This window comes from Pygocentrus nattereri, chromosome 2 (assembly GCF_015220715.1).
Source record: "Pygocentrus nattereri isolate fPygNat1 chromosome 2, fPygNat1.pri, whole genome shotgun sequence".
Taxonomy (NCBI): Eukaryota; Metazoa; Chordata; class Actinopteri; order Characiformes; family Serrasalmidae; genus Pygocentrus; species Pygocentrus nattereri.
In genome coordinates this window covers 48117901-48136343 of record NC_051212.1, presented here as the reverse complement: position 1 = coordinate 48136343, position 18443 = coordinate 48117901, and positions in this window count along the sequence as shown.

Sequence of the window (18443 nt, the reverse complement as noted above, 5' to 3'; positions counted from 1 at the left end):
AATTTACTGAGCACTGATTGGTCAAACCAGGAGCTGCTTTTTAACTATATATAATACTGGGCTTCCTCGAGGAGAGGCTTGGAAATGGGTAAACAAACACACTCCATCCATCCATCCATGAATGGATGGATATGTTCAATTGCTTGTTAACACAAATAGCTAATCAGCCAATCACACGGCCACAACTCAATGCATTTAGGCATGTAGAGGTGGTCAAGACAACCTGCTGAAGTGCAGACCGAGCGTCAGAACGGGGAAGAAAGGGGATTTAAGGGGCTTTGAACGTGGCGTGGTTGTTGGTGCCAGACGGGCTGGTCTGAGTATTTCAGAAACTGCTGATCTGCTGGGATTTTCACACACAACCATCTCTAGGGTTTACAGAGAACGGTCCAAAAAAGAGGAAATATCCAGTGAGCGGTCAGTTGTGTGGACGAAATTGCCTTGTTGGTGTGAGAGGTCAGAGGAGAATGGGCAGACTGGTTCCAGATGAAGGAAAGGTAACAGGAACTCAAATAACCAACCAGAATCTCTGAGGAACGTTTCCAACACCTTGTTGAAAGCATGACATGAAGAATTAAGGCAGTTCTGAAGGCAAAAGGGGGTCCAACCTTTTACTAACAAGGTGTACCTAATAAAGTGGCTGGTGTGTGTGTGTGTGTGTGTGTGTGTGTGTGTGTGTGTGTGTGTGTGTGTGTGTGTGTGTATACATATATATATATATATATATATATATATATATATATAAAATCATTAATTAATATTCTGTAAATTTTATTTTTTCAAATATTAACACTTTTCTCAGGAAATAAACACAAACGACAGAGATAAATAGATAAATGTGTCTTGGGTGCACAGTACTGTATGTTTACGGTTTGATTTTTTATTTTGTGATTTTTTATTTTGTGTTGAACTCAAATAAACAGGATTCGTGCATTAAAGTTCGCCTGATAAAGCCACACTGTGTTTCCTCTGTAAAGGAGGTTATTTTTTAACTTCTTTTCACTTCAAATCAACACAACATAGTTCAACTGGGGTGTTCAAACTTTTGCCTACTGTACTTTTGACAGTCACACAAACATAGTTTTGGGCTCATTGTCACACTTAATTAAGGATGAGTTTGATAGACTAACCATACTTTCAATTAAGTGCCATTTCTCTGCACTTTTCCCATCACTCGGATCATCTAAACATCTAAAACGTGTCTAAATTTAGTTATTTCTTCAAATGCATCTCACATGAAGCGGCGCAGAATCATATCAGAATCAGTTAGACGTGGATCTGCAGCACAGCAGAGAGTACAGACTTCTGAATGTCGATTCCACACTTGTGTACATAATTTCAATATAGTAGAAGCAGATATGGAAATTGTGCTGCGCATACTTAGGTGTTTTTAGCCATTCTGTTTACTATTTTCCTCTGAACTCAGATCAATCACCAATGTGCACGCACTGATAAACCTGCAGCAACAATAAGTCTACATCTATTAAATGTGACTTCAATACCAAATGGTATGTAAGATTTGATATTATTAAGTAGTTTGTTGACATTTTAATGAGACTCATGAATAGGACAGCGCTAATGAAAAATGTATTGAAACACCATCTTGTGCTTCCACTCACTGGCCACTTTACTAGAAACACCACCTTATACTTCCACTCACTGGCCACTTTATTAGAAACACCACCTTATTCTTCCACTCACTGGCCACTTTACTAGAAACACCACCGTATACGTCCACTCACTGGCCACTTTACTAGAAACACCACCTTATACTTCCACTCACTGGCCACTTTACTAGAAACACCACCTTATACTTCCACTCACTGGCCACTTTATTAGAAACACCACCTTATTCTTCCACTCACTGGCCACTTTACTAGAAACACCACCGTATACGTCCACTCACTGGCCACTTTACTAGAAACACCACCTTATACTTCCACTCACTGGCCACTTTATTAGAAACACCACCTTATTCTTCCACTCACTGGCCACTTTACTAGAAACACCACCTTATACTTCCACTCACTGGCCACTTTACTAGAAACACCACCTTATACTTCCACTCACTGGCCACTTTACTAGAAACACCACCTTATACTTCCACTCACTGGCCACTTTATTAGAAACACCACCTTATTCTTCCACTCACTGGCCACTTTACTAGAAACACCACCTTATACGTCCACTCACTGGCCACTTTACTAGAAACACCACCTTATACTTCCACTCACTGGCCACTTTACTAGAAACACCACCTTATACTTCCACTCACTGGCCACTTTATTAGAAACACCACCTTATTCTTCCACTCACTGGCCACTTTACTAGAAACACCACCGTATACTTCCACTCACTGGCCACTTTACTAGAAACACCACCTTATACTTCCACTCACTGGCCACTTTATTAGAAACACCACCTTATTCTTCCACTCACTGGCCACTTTACTAGAAACACCACCGTATACTTCCACTCACTGGCCACTTTACTAGAAACACCACCTTATACTTCCACTTACTGGCCACTTTATTAGAAACACCACCTTATTCTTCCACTCACTGGCCACTTTATTAGAAACACCACCTTATACTTCCACTCACTGGCCACTTTACTAGAAACACCACCGTATACTTCCACTCACTGGCCACTTTACTAGAAACACCACCTTATACTTCCACTCACTGGCCACTTTATTAGAAACACCACCTTATACTTCCACTCACTGGCCACTTTATTAGAAACACCACCTTATACTTCCACTCACTGGCCACTTTACTAGAAACACCACCGTATACTTCCACTCACTGGCCACTTTACTAGAAACACCACCTTATACTTCCACTCACTGGCCACTTTATTAGAAACACCACCTTATTCTTCCACTCACTGGCCACTTTATTAGAAACACCACCTTATACTTCCACTCACTGGCCACTTTACTAGAAACACCACCGTTTACTTCCACTCACTGGCCACTTTATTAGAAACACCACCGTATACTTCCACTCACTGGCCACTTTATTAGAAACACCACCTTATTCTTCCACTCACTGGCCGCTTTATTAGAAACACCTACCTTATACTTCCACTCACTGGCCACTTTATTAGAAACACCACCGTACACTTCCACTCACTGGCCACTTTATTAGAAACACCACCTTATTCTTCCACTCACTGGCCGCTTTATTAGAAACACCTACCTTATACTTCCACTCACTGGCCACTTTATTATAAACACCACCGTATACTTCCACTCACTGGCCACTTTATTAGAAACACCACCTTATACTTCCACTCACTGGCCACTTTACTAGAAACACCACCGTTTACTTCCACTCACTGGCCACTTTATTAGAAACACCACCGTATACTTCCACTCACTGGCCACTTTATTAGAAACACCACCTTATACTTCCACTCACTGGCCGCTTTATTAGAAACACCTACCTTATACTTCCACTCACTGGCCACTTTATTAGAAACACCACCGTATACTTCCAATCACTGGCCACTTTATTAGAAACACCACCTTATTCTTCCACTCACTGGCCGCTTTATTAGAAACACCTACCTTATACTTCCACTCACTGGCCACTTTATTAGAAACACCACCGTTTACTTCCACTCACTGGCCACTTTACTAGAAACACCACCGTTTACTTCCACTCACTGGCCACTTTATTAGAAACACCACCGTATACTTCCACTCACTGGCCACTTTATTAGAAACACCACCTTATACTTCCACTCACTGGCCACTTTACTAGAAACACCACCTTATACTTCCACTCATTGGCCACTTTATTAGAAACACCATCTTATACTTCCACTCACTGGCCACTTTACTAGAAACACCACCTTATACTTCCACTCACTGGCCACTTTATTAGAAACACCACCGTATACTTCCACTCACTGGCCACTTTATTAGAAACACCACCTTATACTTCCACTCACTGGCCACTTTACTAGAAACACCACCTTATACATCCACTCACTGGCCACTTTACTAGAAACACCACCGTTTACTTCCACTCACTGGCCACTTTACTAGAAACACCACCTTATACTTCCAGTCACTGGCCACTTTACTAGAAACACCACCTTATACTTCCACTCACTGGCCACTTTACTAGAAACACCACCTTATACTTCCACTCACTGGCCACTTTATTAAAAACACCACCTTATACTTCCACTCACTGGCCACTTTATTAGAAACACCACCTTATACTTCCATTCACTGGCCACTTTATTAGAAACACCTACCTTTTACTTCCACTCACTGCCCACTTTATTAGAAACACCACCGTATACTTCCACTCACTGACCACTTTATTAGAAACACCACCTTATAATTTAACTCACTGGTCAGTTTATTAGAGACACCACCTTATACTTCCACTCACTGGCCACTTTACTAGAAACACCACCTTATACTTCCACTCACTGGCCACTTTATTAGAAACACCACCTTATACTTCCACTCACTGGCCACTTTATTAGAAACACCACCTTATACTTCCATTCACTGGCCACTTTATTAGAAACACCACCGTATACTTCCACTCACTGGCCACTTTACTAGAAACACCACCTTATACTTCCACTCACTGGCCACTTTACTAGAAACACCACCTTATACTTCCACTCACTGGCCACTTTATTAGAAACACCACCTTATTCTTCCACTCACTGGCCACTTTACTAGAAACACCACCTTATACTTCCACTCACTGGCCACTTTATTAGAAACACCATCTTATACTTCCATTCACTGGCCACTTTACTAGAAACACCACCTTATACTTCCACTCACTGGCCACTTTATTAGAAACACCACCTTATTCTTCCACTCACTGGCCACTTTACTAGAAACACCACCTTATACGTCCACTCACTGGCCACTTTACTAGAAACACCACCTTATACTTCCACTCACTGGCCACTTTACTAGAAACACCACCTTATACTTCCACTCACTGGCCACTTTATTAGAAACACCACCTTATTCTTCCACTCACTGGCCACTTTACTAGAAACACCACCTTATACGTCCACTCACTGGCCACTTTACTAGAAACACCACCTTATACTTCCACTCACTGGCCACTTTACTAGAAACACCACCTTATACTTCCACTCACTGGCCACTTTATTAGAAACACCACCTTATTCTTCCACTCACTGGCCACTTTACTAGAAACACCACCGTATACTTCCACTCACTGGCCACTTTACTAGAAACACCACCTTATACGTCCACTCACTGGCCACTTTATTAGAAACACCACCTTATTCTTCCACTCACTGGCCACTTTACTAGAAACACCACCGTATACTTCCACTCACTGGCCACTTTACTAGAAACACCACCTTATACTTCCACTTACTGGCCACTTTATTAGAAACACCACCTTATTCTTCCACTCACTGGCCACTTTATTAGAAACACCACCTTATACTTCCACTCACTGGCCACTTTACTAGAAACACCACCGTATACTTCCACTCACTGGCCACTTTACTAGAAACACCACCTTATACTTCCACTCACTGGCCACTTTATTAGAAACACCACCTTATTCTTCCACTCACTGGCCACTTTATTAGAAACACCACCTTATACTTCCACTCACTGGCCACTTTACTAGAAACACCACCGTATACTTCCACTCACTGGCCACTTTACTAGAAACACCACCTTATACTTCCACTTACTGGCCACTTTATTAGAAACACCACCTTATTCTTCCACTCACTGGCCACTTTATTAGAAACACCACCTTATACTTCCACTCACTGGCCACTTTACTAGAAACACCACCGTTTACTTCCACTCACTGGCCACTTTATTAGAAACACCACCGTATACTTCCACTCACTGGCCACTTTATTAGAAACACCACCTTATTCTTCCACTCACTGGCCGCTTTATTAGAAACACCTACCTTATACTTCCACTCACTGGCCACTTTATTAGAAACACCACCGTACACTTCCACTCACTGGCCACTTTATTAGAAACACCACCTTATTCTTCCACTCACTGGCCGCTTTATTAGAAACACCTACCTTATACTTCCACTCACTGGCCACTTTATTATAAACACCACCGTATACTTCCACTCACTGGCCACTTTATTAGAAACACCACCTTATACTTCCACTCACTGGCCACTTTACTAGAAACACCACCGTTTACTTCCACTCACTGGCCACTTTATTAGAAACACCACCGTATACTTCCACTCACTGGCCACTTTATTAGAAACACCACCTTATACTTCCACTCACTGGCCGCTTTATTAGAAACACCTACCTTATACTTCCACTCACTGGCCACTTTATTAGAAACACCACCGTATACTTCCAATCACTGGCCACTTTATTAGAAACACCACCTTATTCTTCCACTCACTGGCCGCTTTATTAGAAACACCTACCTTATACTTCCACTCACTGGCCACTTTATTAGAAACACCACCGTTTACTTCCACTCACTGGCCACTTTACTAGAAACACCACCGTTTACTTCCACTCACTGGCCACTTTATTAGAAACACCACCGTATACTTCCACTCACTGGCCACTTTATTAGAAACACCACCTTATACTTCCACTCACTGGCCACTTTACTAGAAACACCACCTTATACTTCCACTCATTGGCCACTTTATTAGAAACACCATCTTATACTTCCACTCACTGGCCACTTTACTAGAAACACCACCTTATACTTCCACTCACTGGCCACTTTATTAGAAACACCACCGTATACTTCCACTCACTGGCCACTTTATTAGAAACACCACCTTATACTTCCACTCACTGGCCACTTTACTAGAAACACCACCTTATACATCCACTCACTGGCCACTTTACTAGAAACACCACCGTTTACTTCCACTCACTGGCCACTTTACTAGAAACACCACCTTATACTTCCAGTCACTGGCCACTTTACTAGAAACACCACCTTATACTTCCACTCACTGGCCACTTTACTAGAAACACCACCTTATACTTCCACTCACTGGCCACTTTATTAAAAACACCACCTTATACTTCCACTCACTGGCCACTTTATTAGAAACACCACCTTATACTTCCATTCACTGGCCACTTTATTAGAAACACCTACCTTTTACTTCCACTCACTGCCCACTTTATTAGAAACACCACCGTATACTTCCACTCACTGACCACTTTATTAGAAACACCACCTTATAATTTAACTCACTGGTCAGTTTATTAGAGACACCACCTTATACTTCCACTCACTGGCCACTTTACTAGAAACACCACCTTATACTTCCACTCACTGGCCACTTTATTAGAAACACCACCTTATACTTCCACTCACTGGCCACTTTATTAGAAACACCACCTTATACTTCCATTCACTGGCCACTTTATTAGAAACACCACCGTATACTTCCACTCACTGGCCACTTTATTAGAAACACCACCTTATACTTCCACTCACTGGCCACTTTACTAGAAACACCACCGTTTACTTCCACTCACTGGCCACTTTATTAGAAACACCACCTTATACTTCCACTCACTGGCCACTTTATTAGAAACACCACCTTATTCTTCCACTCACTGGCCGCTTTATTAGAAACACCTACCTTATACTTCCACTCACTGGCCACTTTATTAGAAACACCACCGTTTACTTCCACTCACTGGCCACTTTATTAGAAACACCACCTTATACTTCCACTCACTGGCCACTTTATTAGAAACACCTACCTTATACTTCCACTCACTGGCCACTTTACTAGAAACACCACCGTTTACTTCCACTTACTGGCCACTTTATTAGAAACACCACCTTATTCTTCCACTCACTGGCCACTTTATTAGAAACACCACCTTATACTTCCACTCACTGGCCACTTTACTAGAAACACCACCGTTTACTTCCACTCACTGGCCACTTTATTAGAAACACCACCGTATACTTCCATTCACTGGCCACTTTATTAGAAACACCACCTTATTCTTCCACTCACTGGCCGCTTTATTAGAAACACCTACCTTATACTTCCACTCACTGGCCACTTTATTAGAAACACCACCGTATACTTCCACTCACTGGCCACTTTATTAGAAACACCACCTTATTCTTCCACTCACTGGCCGCTTTATTAGAAACACCTACCTTATACTTCCACTCACTGGCCACTTTATTAGAAACACCACCGTTTACTTCCACTCACTGGCCACTTTATTAGAAACACCACCGTATACTTCCAATCACTGGCCACTTTATTAGAAACACCACCTTATTCTTCCACTCACTGGCCGCTTTATTAGAAACACCTACCTTATACTTCCACTCACTGGCCACTTTATTAGAAACACCACCGTATACTTCCAATCACTGGCCACTTTATTAGAAACACTACCTTATTCTTCCACTCACTGGCCGCTTTATTAGAAACACCTACCTTATACTTCCACTCACTGGCCACTTTATTAGAAACACCACCGTTTACTTCCACTCACTGGCCACTTTATTAGAAACACCACCTTATACTTCCACTCACTGGCCACTTTACTAGAAACACCACCGTTTACTTCCACTCACTGGCCACTTTATTAGAAACACCACCTTATACTTCCACTCACTGGCCACTTTACTAGAAACACCACCTTATACTTCCACTCACTGGCCACTTTATTAGAAACACCACCGTATACTTCCACTCACTGGCCACTTTATTAGAAACACCACCTTATTCTTCCACTCACTGGCCACTTTACTAGAAACACCACCTTATACTTCCACTCACTGGCCACTTTATTAGAAACACCACCTTATTCTTCCACTCACTGGCCACTTTATTAGAAACACCACCGTATACTTCCACTCACTGGCCACTTTATTAGAAACACCACCTTATTCTTCCACTCACTGGCCACTTTATTAGAAACACCACCGTATACTTCCACTCACTGGCCACTTTATTAGAAACACCACCTTATTCTTCCACTCACTGGCCACTTTACTAGAAACACCACCTTATACTTCCACTCATTGGCCACTTTATTAGAAACACCATCTTATACTTCCACTCACTGGCCACTTTAGTAGAAACACCACCTTATACTTCCACTCACTGGCCACTTTATTAGAAACACCACCGTATACTTCCACTCACTGGCCACTTTATTAGAAACACCACCTTATACTTCCACTCACTGGCCACTTTACTAGAAACACCACCTTATACTTCCACTCACTGGCCACTTTACTAGAAACACCACCGTTTACTTCCACTCACTGGCCACTTTACTAGAAACACCACCTTATACTTCCAGTCACTGGCCACTTTCCTAGAAACACCACCTTATACTTCCACTCACTGGCCACTTTACTAGAAACACCACCTTATACTTCCACTCACTGGCCACTTTATTAGAAACACCACCTTATACTTCCACTCACTGGCCACTTTATTAGAAACACCACCTTATACTTCCATTCACTGGCCACTTTATTAGAAACACCAACCTTTTACTTCCACTCACTGGCCACTTTATTAGAAACACCACCGTATACTTCCACTCACTGACCACTTTATTAGAAACACCACCTTATAATTTAACTCACTGGTCAGTTTATTAGAGACACCACCTTATACTTCCACTCACTGGCCACTTTACTAGAAACACCACCTTATACTTCCACTCACTGGCCACTTTATTAGAAACACCACCTTATACTTCCACTCACTGGCCACTTTATTAGAAACACCACCTTATACTTCCATTCACTGGCCACTTTATTAGAAACACCACCGTATACTTCCACTCACTGGCCACTTTATTAGAAACACCACCTTATACTTCCACTCACTGGCCACTTTACTAGAAACACCACCGTTTACTTCCACTCACTGGCCACTTTATTAGAAACACCACCTTATACTTCCACTCACTGGCCACTTTACTAGAAACACCACCTTATTCTTCCACTCACTGGCCGCTTTATTAGAAACACCACCTTATTCTTCCACTCACTGGCCGCTTTATTAGAAACACCTACCTTATACTTCCACTCACTGGCCACTTTATTAGAAACACCACCGTTTACTTCCACTTACTGGCCACTTTATTAGAAACACCACCTTATTCTTCCACTCACTGGCCACTTTATTAGAAACACCACCTTATACTTCCACTCACTGGCCACTTTACTAGAAACACCACCGTTTACTTCCACTCACTGGCCACTTTATTAGAAACACCACCGTATACTTCCATTCACTGGCCACTTTATTAGAAACACCACCTTATTCTTCCACTCACTGGCCGCTTTATTAGAAACACCTACCTTATACTTCCACTCACTGGCCACTTTATTAGAAACACCACCGTATACTTCCACTCACTGGCCACTTTATTAGAAACACCACCTTATTCTTCCACTCACTGGCCGCTTTATTAGAAACACCTACCTTATACTTCCACTCACTGGCCACTTTATTAGAAACACCACCGTTTACTTCCACTCACTGGCCACTTTATTAGAAACACCACCGTATACTTCCAATCACTGGCCACTTTATTAGAAACACCACCTTATTCTTCCACTCACTGGCCGCTTTATTAGAAACACCTACCTTATACTTCCACTCACTGGCCACTTTATTAGAAACACCACCGTATACTTCCAATCACTGGCCACTTTATTAGAAACACTACCTTATTCTTCCACTCACTGGCCGCTTTATTAGAAACACCTACCTTATACTTCCACTCACTGGCCACTTTATTAGAAACACCACCGTTTACTTCCACTCACTGGCCACTTTATTAGAAACACCACCTTATACTTCCACTCACTGGCCACTTTACTAGAAACACCACCGTTTACTTCCACTCACTGGCCACTTTATTAGAAACACCACCTTATACTTCCACTCACTGGCCACTTTACTAGAAACACCACCTTATACTTCCACTCACTGGCCACTTTATTAGAAACACCACCGTATACTTCCACTCACTGGCCACTTTATTAGAAACACCACCTTATTCTTCCACTCACTGGCCACTTTACTAGAAACACCACCTTATACTTCCACTCACTGGCCACTTTATTAGAAACACCACCTTATTCTTCCACTCACTGGCCACTTTATTAGAAACACCACCGTATACTTCCACTCACTGGCCACTTTATTAGAAACACCACCTTATTCTTCCACTCACTGGCCACTTTATTAGAAACACCACCGTATACTTCCACTCACTGGCCACTTTATTAGAAACACCACCTTATTCTTCCACTCACTGGCCACTTTACTAGAAACACCACCTTATACTTCCACTCATTGGCCACTTTATTAGAAACACCATCTTATACTTCCACTCACTGGCCACTTTAGTAGAAACACCACCTTATACTTCCACTCACTGGCCACTTTATTAGAAACACCACCGTATACTTCCACTCACTGGCCACTTTATTAGAAACACCACCTTATACTTCCACTCACTGGCCACTTTACTAGAAACACCACCTTATACTTCCACTCACTGGCCACTTTACTAGAAACACCACCGTTTACTTCCACTCACTGGCCACTTTACTAGAAACACCACCTTATACTTCCAGTCACTGGCCACTTTCCTAGAAACACCACCTTATACTTCCACTCACTGGCCACTTTACTAGAAACACCACCTTATACTTCCACTCACTGGCCACTTTATTAGAAACACCACCTTATACTTCCACTCACTGGCCACTTTATTAGAAACACCACCTTATACTTCCATTCACTGGCCACTTTATTAGAAACACCTACCTTTTACTTCCACTCACTGGCCACTTTATTAGAAACACCACCGTATACTTCCACTCACTGACCACTTTATTAGAAACACCACCTTATAATTTAACTCACTGGTCAGTTTATTAGAGACACCACCTTATACTTCCACTCACTGGCCACTTTACTAGAAACACCACCTTATACTTCCACTCACTGGCCACTTTATTAGAAACACCACCTTATACTTCCACTCACTGGCCACTTTATTAGAAACACCACCTTATACTTCCACTCACTGGCCACTTTATTAGAAACACCACCGTATACTTCCACTCACTGGCCACTTTATTAGAAACACCACCTTATACTTCCACTCACTGGCCACTTTACTAGAAACACCACCGTTTACTTCCACTCACTGGCCACTTTATTAGAAACACCACCTTATACTTCCACTCACTGGCCACTTTACTAGAAACACCACCTTATTCTTCCACTCACTGGCCGCTTTATTAGAAACACCACCTTATTCTTCCACTCACTGGCCGCTTTATTAGAAACACCTACCTTATACTTCCACTCACTGGCCACTTTATTAGAAACACCACCGTTTACTTCCACTTACTGGCCACTTTATTAGAAACACCACCTTATTCTTCCACTCACTGGCCACTTTATTAGAAACACCACCTTATACTTCCACTCACTGGCCACTTTACTAGAAACACCACCGTTTACTTCCACTCACTGGCCACTTTATTAGAAACACCACCGTATACTTCCATTCACTGGCCACTTTATTAGAAACACCACCTTATTCTTCCACTCACTGGCCGCTTTATTAGAAACACCTACCTTATACTTCCACTCACTGGCCACTTTATTAGAAACACCACCGTATACTTCCACTCACTGGCCACTTTATTAGAAACACCACCTTATTCTTCCACTCACTGGCCGCTTTATTAGAAACACCTACCTTATACTTCCACTCACTGGCCACTTTATTAGAAACACCACCGTATACTTCCACTCACTGGCCACTTTATTAGAAACACCACCTTATACTTCCACTCACTGGCCACTTTACTAGAAACACCACCGTTTACTTCCACTCACTGGCCACTTTATTAGAAACACCACCGTATACTTCCAATCACTGGCCACTTTATTAGAAACACCACCTTATTCTTCCACTCACTGGCCGCTTTATTAGAAACACCTACCTTATACTTCCACTCACTGGCCACTTTATTAGAAACACCACCGTATACTTCCAATCACTGGCCACTTTATTAGAAACACCACCTTATTCTTCCACTCACTGGCCGCTTTATTAGAAACACCTACCTTATACTTCCACTCACTGGCCACTTTATTAGAAACACCACCGTTTACTTCCACTCACTGGCCACTTTATTAGAAACACCACCTTATACTTCCACTCACTGGCCACTTTACTAGAAACACCACCTTATACTTCCACTCACTGGCCACTTTATTAGAAACACCACCTTATACTTCCACTCACTGGCCACTTTATTAGAAACACCACCTTATACTTCCACTCACTGGCCACTTTATTAGAAACACCACCGTATACTTCCACTCACTGGCCACTTTATTAGAAACACCACCTTATACTTCCACTCACTGGCCACTTTACTAGAAACACCACCGTTTACTTCCACTCACTGGCCACTTTATTAGAAACACCACCTTATACTTCCACTCACTGGCCACTTTATTAGAAACACCACCTTATTCTTCCACTCACTGGCCGCTTTATTAGAAACACCTACCTTATACTTCCACTCACTGGCCACTTTATTAGAAACACCACCGTTTACTTCCACTCACTGGCCACTTTATTAGAAACACCACCTTATACTTCCACTCACTGGCCACTTTACTAGAACCACCACTGTTTACTTCCACTCACTGGCCACTTTATTAGAAACACCACCGTATACTTCCACTCACTGGCCACTTTATTAGAAACACCACCTTATTCTTCCACTCACTGGCCACTTTACTAGAAACACCACCTTATACTTCCACTCACTGGCCACTTTATTAGAAACACCATCTTATACTTCCACTCACTGGCCACTTTACTAGAAACACCACCTTATACTTCCACTCACTGGCCACTTTATTAGAAACACCACCGTATACTTCCACTCACTGGCCACTTTATTAGAAACACCACCTTATACTTCCACTCACTGGCCACTTTACTAGAAACACCACCTTATACTTCCACTCACTGGCCACTTTACTAGAAACACCACCGTTTACTTCCACTCACTGGCCACTTTATTAGAAACACCACCGTATACTTCCAGTCACTGGCCACTTTACTAGAAACACCACCTTATACTTCCACTCACTGGCCACTTTACTAGAAACACCACCTTATACTTCCACTCACTGGCCACTTTATTAGAAACACCACCTTATACTTCCACTCACTTGCCACTTTATTAGAAACACCACCTTATACTTCCATTCACTGGCCACTTTATTAGAAACACCTACCTTTTACTTCCACTCACTGGCCACTTTATTAGAAACACCACCGTATACTTCCACTCACTGACCACTTTATTAGAAACACCACCTTATAATTTAACTCACTGGTCAGTTTATTAGAGACACCACCTTATACTTCCACTCACTGGCCACTTTACTAGAAACACCACCTTATACTTCCACTCACTGGCCACTTTATTAGAAACACCACCTTATACTTCCACTCACTGGCCACTTTATTAGAAACACCACCGTATACTTCCAATCACTGGCCACTTTATTAGAAACACCACCTTATTCTTCCACTCACTGGCCGCTTTATTAGAAACACCTACCTTATACTTCCACTCACTGGCCACTTTATTAGAAACACCACCGTATACTTCCACTCACTGGCCACTTTATTAGAAACACCACCTTATTCTTCCACTCACTGGCCGCTTTATTAGAAACACCACCTTATACTTCCACTCACTGGCCACTTTATTAGAAACACCACCGTATACTTCCAATCACTGGCCACTTTATTAGAAACACCACCGTATACTTCCACTCACTGGCCACTTTATTAGAAACACCACCTTATACTTCCACTCACTGGCCACTTTACTAGAAACACCACCGTTTACTTCCACTCACTGGCCACTTTATTAGAAACACCACCGTATACTTCCAATCACTGGCCACTTTATTAGAAACACCACCTTATTCTTCCACTCACTGGCCGCTTTATTAGAAACACCTACCTTATACTTCCACTCACTGGCCACTTTATTAGAAACACCACCGTATACTTCCAATCACTGGCCACTTTATTAGAAACACCACCTTATTCTTCCACTCACTGGCCGCTTTATTAGAAACACCTACCTTATACTTCCACTCACTGGCCACTTTATTAGAAACACCACCGTTTACTTCCACTCACTGGCCACTTTATTAGAAACACCACCTTATACTTCCACTCACTGGCCACTTTGCTAGAAACACCACCTTATACTTCCACTCACTGGCCACTTTATTAGAAACACCACCTTATACTTCCACTCACTGGCCACTTTATTAGAAACACCACCTTATACTTCCACTCACTGGCCACTTTATTAGAAACACCACCGTATACTTCCACTCACTGGCCACTTTATTAGAAACACCACCTTATACTTCCACTCACTGGCCACTTTACTAGAAACACCACCGTTTACTTCCACTCACTGGCCACTTTATTAGAAACACCACCTTATACTTCCACTCACTGGCCACTTTATTAGAAACACCACCTTATTCTTCCACTCACTGGCCGCTTTATTAGAAACACCTACCTTATACTTCCACTCACTGTCCACTTTATTAGAAACACCACCGTTTACTTCCACTCACTGGCCACTTTATTAGAAACACCACCTTATACTTCCACTCACTGGCCACTTTACTAGAAACACCACTGTTTACTTCCACTCACTGGCCACTTTATTAGAAACACCACCGTATACTTCCACTCACTGGCCACTTTATTAGAAACACCACCTTATTCTTCCACTCACTGGCCACTTTACTAGAAACACCACCTTATACTTCCACTCACTGGCCACTTTATTAGAAACACCATCTTATACTTCCACTCACTGGCCACTTTACTAGAAACACCACCTTATACTTCCACTCACTGGCCACTTTATTAGAAACACCACCGTATACTTCCACTCACTGGCCACTTTATTAGAAACACCACCTTATACTTCCACTCACTGGCCACTTTACTAGAAACACCACCTTATACTTCCACTCACTGGCCACTTTACTAGAAACACCACCGTTTACTTCCACTCACTGGCCACTTTATTAGAAACACCACCGTATACTTCCAGTCACTGGCCACTTTACTAGAAACACCACCTTATACTTCCACTCACTGGCCACTTTACTAGAAACACCACCTTATACTTCCACTCACTGGCCACTTTATTAGAAACACCACCTTATACTTCCACTCACTGGCCACTTTATTAGAAACACCACCTTATACTTCCACTCACTGGCCACTTTATTAGAAACACCACCTTATACTTCCATTCACTGGCCACTTTATTAGAAACACCTACCTTTTACTTCCACTCACTGGCCACTTTATTAGAAACACCACCGTATACTTCCACTCACTGACCACTTTATTAGAAACACCACCTTATAATTTAACTCACTGGTCAGTTTATTAGAGACACCACCTTATACTTCCACTCACTGGCCACTTTACTAGAAACACCACCTTATACTTCCACTCACTGGCCACTTTATTAGAAACACCACCTTATACTTCCACTCACTGGCCACTTTATTAGAAACACCACCTTATACTTCCATTCACTGGCCACTTTATTAGAAACACCACCGTATACTTCCACTCACTGGCCACTTTATTAGAAACACCACCTTATACTTCCACTCACTGGCCACTTTACTAGAAACACCACCGTTTACTTCCACTCACTGGCCACTTTATTAGAAACACCACCTTATACTTCCAGTCACTGGCCACTTTATTAGAAACACCACCTTATTCTTCCACTCACTGGCCGCTTTATTAGAAACACCTACCTTATACTTCCACTCACTGGCCACTTTATTAGAAACACCACCATTTACTTCCACTCACTGGCCACTTTATTAGAAACACCACCGTATACTTCCACTCACTGGCCACTTTATTAGAAACACCACCTTATACTTCCACTCACTGGCCACTTTACTAGAAACACCACCGTTTACTTCCACTCACTGGCCACTTTATTAGAAACACCACCGTATACTTCCACTCACTGGCCACTTTATTAGAAACACCACCTTATTCTTCCACTCACTGGCCACTTTACTAGAAACACCACCTTATACTTCCACTCACTGGCCACTTTACTAGAAACACCACCGTTTACTTCCACTTACTGGCCACTTTATTAGAAACACCACCTTATACTTCCACTCACTGGCCACTTTACTAGAAACACCACCTTATACTTCCACTCACTGGCCACTTTATTAGAAACACCACCTTATACTTCCATTCACTGGCCACTTTATTAGAAACACCTACCTTGTACTTCCACTCACTGACCACTTTATTAGAAACACCACCTTATAATTTACCTCACTGGTCAGTTTATTAGAAACACCACCTTATACTTCCACTCACTGGCCACTTTATTAGAAACACCACCTTATAATTTAACTCACTGGTCAGTTTATTAGAAACACCACCTTATACTTCCACTCACTGGCCACTTTATTAGAAACACTTAAACATAGTTTTAGTCCTTATTTCTATCATTAATTAATGACTATCTGCTGCCTTATTGAACTATATAGTAGTGATTATAACTACAGAGTTAAGTAATATAATGTGATTATAAATACCATTACAGATGTGCTCTCACTGTACAGTGTTTTTCACAAGTCCGGTCCTCTTTCCCTGAAAAGAAAACAATTTAATATGACAGCAGTAATGAACGCTGAATTCATCAGAAGCTAAGTGATATGTCTGTGTAGCTTGGGTCAGACAGAGGAAGGGGGAGGGCCGCAGACAGGCCCATTAGTGGAGCATTAACTTCATTACTAATGAAAGCAACCAGTTGCCAAACAACATCAGGACATGGATAAGACATGCGCTCCTGTCTGGGACAAGGAGGCGATAGTGTTTACAAAGAGCTTACATTACAGAACACTAACACGAGGTCTTAACTCCAATTTACTTGATGCTTGTGGAAACCGGAGACGCCAGTCTTGGTCTCAGTGATGAAATGAAGTTTTAGAGAGTATTTGAACAGTATATTACACACACTGCATGCTTTATTACCTTACACCACCTTATACCTCCACCCCTGGCTGCTTTATTAGAAACATCACATTGTGCTTTGACTAACTGGACACATTTTAGAAACAGCACCAACTTCCACTCACTGGCCACTTTATTAGAAACACCTACCTTATGCTTTTACTCAGTGGGCATTTTATTAGAAATACTGTCCTTGTACTTCCACTCAGAGGCCACTTTATTAGAAACACCTACTTTGTACATCACCTCACTGGCCATTTAATTAGAAACACAGACCCTGA